General features: G+C 38.9%; 1 protein-coding gene across 2 annotated transcripts in view; it reads right to left on the reverse strand.

Annotated features, from left to right (window-relative positions):
- The window catches only part of LOC140738471 (TRAF-type zinc finger domain-containing protein 1-like), a 51,789-nt gene extending 46,936 nt beyond the window's left edge, over positions 1-4,853 (reverse strand). The window contains exon 1 of one of the 2 annotated variants that reach the window (XM_073065783.1): positions 4,813-4,853. The gene's annotated coding sequence lies outside the window, so the exon portion shown is untranslated. The other variant, XM_073065782.1, reaches the window with a different exon arrangement.
- Between the last annotated feature and the right edge of the window lie 1,147 nt (positions 4,854-6,000).

Below are 6,000 nucleotides of genomic sequence, written 5' to 3' on the forward strand. Positions count from 1 at the left end.
CTATGGCCATTCTCAGTGAGAAGAAAGCACGGCAGATCTACAGTATAGTAACTACAACAGGATCAATCAAAGATCAACCAGAGTGCAGAATACAACAAACTGTGCAAATGTAAATATAAATACATAGCAATAACAAGAACATGAGATAATAAGATCAAGTGACCTAAAAGTGAGATGATGGATGCTGTTTTTCTATGACAGTGTTTCAGGTAGATGTGCTCAAAGGTTAGAAGGCCTTTATCAATGATATACTGGGTCAAATCCACAACTTTTTGAAGGATTTTCCATTCAAAGGTACTAGTGTTTCCATACCAGGCCTTGATGCAGCCAGTCAATATATTCTCCACTACAAATCAATAGAAGTTTGTCAAAGTCTTAGATGTCACGCCGAATCTCCTGACTCCTAAGGAAGTAGATGCACTGCTGTGCTTTCTTTGCAATTGCACTTAAATGCTGGGTCTAGGACAGGCCCTCTGAAATAGTAACATACAAGAATTTAAAGTTGCTAACCCTCTCCACCTCTGATCCTCCAATGAGGATAGGCTCATGGACCTCTGGTTTCCCTCTCCTCTCTATAATCAGTTCCCTGGACTACTAAGAAACTGTTTTTCAAAGATGTCAATCATGATCTAGATCACATGTAGCATGCAAAACACTGATACATTCAAATTATCCAATGAAAAAGTTCACATGAAGAGTTTGACAAAAGGATCTTGATAACCATATGTCTGTTTAACTACTAATTTGGGTGAAGTCTCTACCTTATCAAATGTTTTAAGATAAATCATCTCAGATACCAATGATTTTTTCTATTTATGTATTCTGAAATTTAAATGAAATATTAATATATTCACCAGGACATCCCAGGACGGCCAGTAACACAAATGTAAAGAGACAGAAGTCCAGTGATGGAATAAGCCCCACCAATAGATCGCTGCTCTAGAGTGGTACATATTGAGTAATTGTCTAGTAGCTGACTCCATGAATATGTCCCATGATATTGAATCACAAGTGGGTTTCAAAAAGTTTTGGTCTCAAATATGTACTGAATTTGATACAAGACGAATAATCAAAAAAGTACTAAAATTGGCCTCATCAAATTTGGCAAAAGCGTGGTTTTAACAAAAGAAAAGTTATTTCAATTTGTTTTTCTCCTTAAGTATGGATTGTGAAATTAAAAGTTAAAATCTAGTTGGATCATCTTCCTCTGACTCCAAGGTGCTAAAACAATCATAGTTCTCCCAGTCATAAACTTGAGAGCACCTTTTAAGTTCTATGATATAGAAAACTGACAAGTTTTTTTAAACCGCTCATCATGATTATGTGAGGGAAATGGAAGAAAAAAATTAAATTCCATGATAATGCTAACAAAATTATGGATTAATTATTTGTCCAATGGCACTTTACAGGATTATACTAAAGGGTTTAACACCAAATTTCTGTTCATAATATTGAATAATTAGTTTAGTTTCCCCAGCAACCACCCTAGCAACAAGAAAACTGGACAGGCTGGGAATTTTTTTTCCTCTGTGGTGTAGGGATGACCTTTATAGAGCATGTAAAATCATGAGGGCCTTAGAAAAGAAGAATAAACAGTCTTTTCCCAAGGTAGCAAAGTTTAAAACTATACAGTATAGGGTTTAGGTGAGACAGAAAATATTTAAAAACTGCAGAGGCAACTTTTCCCCCCACAAAGTGGCAGTATATGAATCAAGTTACCAGAAGAAGCTGTGAAAGCAGGTACAGTAACATTTAAAAGGACATTTAGACATGCAAATGGATAGGAAGTGCTTAGACAAGGGACATGGAACAAATGCAGGCAAATGGGACTAGCTTAAATTATCAAGTTCATTGGCAAGGACAAGTTTCTATGATTGTATAACACTATGACTCTATTTATACATAAAAATAAAAACTCACTAAAAACACCAAAATTGTTTTACTCAGTTATCAGCCTCCACCTCTACATGCCCACCCTCGACTGCAAAACACAATTCCTGTTGGGAGGTCGTTCTACCTGCACTTCATCACCAGCTTCCCAGTCCCTGACTCAAACACCAATTCCCTCAGCACGAAAACAACAGATTATTCAATCTTAACAGGCAAAACACCACAGCTCAATTTGTCCTGAGCCATACACTTTCCATTATGAATTACATACATTTATCAGGACATCCCTCAACCAAATTCCCTTCAAGAAAACCAGCCTATTTAATATTTCCATTTAACTAAAGTTCTCCGATCTAATCAACATTCTGGTTAATCTACTCTCCCCACTCTTACAATCATCTTTCTTGAAGGCAATCAAAGTTATGGCATATCATTGGTCATTTAACAGCCAGAAGGATGTATCAGGGGTGATGATGAGGCTAGAGCAGATAGCATGCTGTGGAATGGTGTTACAAGGCAAAATTCACAATTGAAGGTCCAGCCTCTACCACTCCTCCTGCAACAAAGACCTGTTCCCCAAATCACAGCAAAGCTTCTGTCCTCTCAGAGATACAAAGATCTTTACCACACATTAGCTCCAAAAGAAAAGCAGAGGGTTGCATCAATTATGTGTACATTTATGACCTCACAAAAGCTTTGACTTCAACATAGTAAGGCTGTGGGACATCCTTCTCCAGTTTGGCTGCCTGTCAAAATTTGTTTCCATACTGTATCAGGTATATGATGGTATGCAACTAGCAGACCTAAAGTCAGTGCAGATCGATCTCAAGCTAGGTTGACACCCTGACACTGTCAAGTATTTCTCCATACAATGTTGTGTGTGTGTGTGTATATATATCAACTAAGACAAATTTCCAGCAGTCTTGGTATGATGCAGGACTTTTAGAAATCTGTTCAAACTCAATGACATCCAGAAGAGGTCATACCAACTTCAGTCACTAAGCTGCATCATGTACAGTCCAGGGTGGGCACAGATGGAGGAAAAGCTCCCTATCATTTTCCACTCTTTGGTGAAGAGTAAAAGAGTGAGCCTTACACTTAACATATCCAAAACCAAGGACCACTATCAACCTTCTTCTTTAGGTATCCAAATCCAAAGACTGTTCAAATCTTGAACAACAGCAACTTGGATGGCACTGAGAACTACACTGATTCATGGAAAATCAAATGAGAATGACAGGAGCAGATCACCTTACAGATTACCCTATCAAGCAGGTTCAAGAACAGTTACTATCCCTCAACCATCAGGTTCTTGAACAAAAAGGAATAACTACATTCATTCTATTTCTGGTGTTCCCACAACTAATGGTCTCACTTTAAGGACTGTTTATCTTGTTATTTCATGCTCTTGTTATTTATTGCTATTTATTTATATTGGCATTTGCACAGTTCATTGATCCTGTTTGCAATTACTGTTCTATAGATTTGCTAAGTATGCCTGCAAGAAAAAGCATGTGGTGACATGTATGTACTCTGATAATAAATTTTACCTTGAACTTTGATTACCTTATCAAGCATTACCCACCCCATGTGCAATAGTATGCAGGTCTTACATTGGCCTTATTCTTGTAACCCAAAGAACTGGAGAAAAATCAAACCATCTTCAACCTCAAACAACTTTACTTTAAAGAAAGAGATTCCATGATTCTTTCATGTTCCAGCTCCATCATGGGCACTAGCCTCCCCAGCACATCTTCAAGGAGCGATGCCTCAAAAAGGTGGCATCCATCATTAAGGACCCCATCACCCAGGACATGTCCTCTTCTCATTTCTACCATTAGGGAGGTGGTACAGGAGCCTGAAGGCATACACTCAGCGATTCAGGAACAGCTTCAACTTTCCAAATGGATAATGAACTCATGACCACTACCTCACTACTTTTTTTTTGCACTACTTGAGCTTTTTAATATATATTGAAAGTTGAAAGAGTTTAAAGGTCAAGTTGCTCTTTTTTTTTGCAACATTGCTGTAAGTGGTTGTGCAGTTAAAAACAAAATAAAACTCACAGGAGTAGTGCATTTGAAGTCTGTCAATAAAGTAGAAACAAATAAATAACTCACACTCTAAATTAGAAATTAGTAACACCATTAGTAAGAATTGCATTACAACAATATTCTAACACATTACTCTTAAACGAAAAGAAAATCTATTTAAATGTTATTTGGGAAAAAAAGATCAAATGCAAACCAACGAGAGAAAATAAATGTCATCTTAAAGGTTTTAGGACATTATTGAACTGAAACTGAAATCACAAATCTGAATGAAGTACTATTCCTGGCCTCTGACTGTTCTTCCAATTACGTTATCCGAACCATCCCACTAATGGAGAACTTCTCACGTCACTAACGATTCATTCGACAACAGGGAAGTCGCAGGTTTCATAGGGGGAAAATACAGTACAAGGCACGATTTAAACAAAACGAAAAATACAACAACTTGTATCAGTTTCTTTGGCAAATGGGATAAGAGGGATAATTCATTCGAGTTTCAACTTTGCTGTAAAGGACATTCACAATTCCCCCCTTTAACAGGCTTTGTAATGTACTTTAAAATAGAATGAAAAACGGTTCGTATTTCATATTGGAATTTATAAAAGTACTGGTTTTCGGTGATACCCGGGTACGCCGGGCGGAAGCGGCCGCCGTCGCACTCACCGTCCCCGGCTGCAAAAGATCCTTCAGCGAAACCAAATGTATATGAAGCAGGAAATATAAAATCAAGATCAGGAGTACCCGATACCCCAAAACAAAATTTTACAGGATCTCTTTTCTGAAAGCCGGCCCCGTCGGCGACATTATTGTGAACGGCGGAGCGACAAATGAAATCCACCGCAACCTCCGGGGCTTCTCGGTGTTTACTCACCTCAGCAACAACGCACAACCAGACACACCGGAAACCCCGCCTCCGTCTGACACTCGTTGGTCCAATTGGCTCGGACCTTTTCCAGGTAACAGGCTGCTTCTAACGTCAATCACAGTGCTGCGCATAAAAGGCTCCATCCCCTTGAGCGGACCAAGGGCTATATAAAGCGCCGACAAGTGCCGGCGTCTCTGTGCCCACAAGCGAAGTGGAACTTCGGGGGGGTTGACAGTGGGGAAGGACCACAGTCTAGGGTTCTTCTCCCGTGGGAGTTGAGGGGGAGGGGTGTTGGGGGTATACCCCCTGAATGTAAATATGTAAAAGTGCCACGTGGGTGGCAAAACTTTTGAACTTTGAAAATGTAAAGACAGTAACGGTACCAATTGTAAAGAATTGAAAGTCTTTGAATGGTTATTGTATATAATTTTATTTTTGAATAAAGTATATTTTGTTTAATAAAAAAAACTCTGTTCCTGGACCTATTTATCTTCTCACATTTTGGAAAAAAAATTGCACTCAGTTCTCAATTAGTATTATTCCTAATGCTGCCTAATTCAGCCAGTCAGGCAGAAGGGGTACAGGCCCCTCGGCTCAGCACGTTACCCCAAGCGATTGTACTTGCATAAAACTGGACTGGTCTACCAAAGTTAACCCAGGAATGATCTATGTTGAAGTAGTGATTCCTCCTTTTCTTTTCTCCAGTGAGAATTAAATTGGTTGAAGTTAAAGCAACTGGAATTTGTACTTAAAAAAAACAAATAAAAACTCAAAATGCTGGCAGAACTCAGCAGGCCAGACAGCATCTATAAGAGGAGGTAGTGATGATGTTTGGGGCCGAAACCCTTCATCAGGAACTTGTACTTACATAGCAATTCTACCTATATTAAATGTTTTCAGAGTTGGCATATAAGTATAAAGAGAAGCTTTCAGTGTTTTTGGTGCCTTAGACAATTAAAAGAAAGGCAATGAAGAATTGAGGAGAGGCAGAGTCTGTAGCATGTCTTCAATACTACAGCCTTGCTGTTATTCTTAAATCGTGTAGGAGCCTTGTATCTGTTCTCCATCTGCTTTGTACTCTGTTACTTCCTTACTGCCAGTTACAGCATTTTCACTTACGGCAGCAAGAAGGCCCTCCATCTTCATTGCTGTTTCCATAGCTACTCTTTTTCATCAGTCAGGGTTTTTACCCCT

Source organism: Hemitrygon akajei, chromosome 14, assembly GCF_048418815.1.
Source record: "Hemitrygon akajei chromosome 14, sHemAka1.3, whole genome shotgun sequence".
NCBI lineage: Eukaryota > Metazoa > Chordata > Chondrichthyes > Myliobatiformes > Dasyatidae > Hemitrygon > Hemitrygon akajei.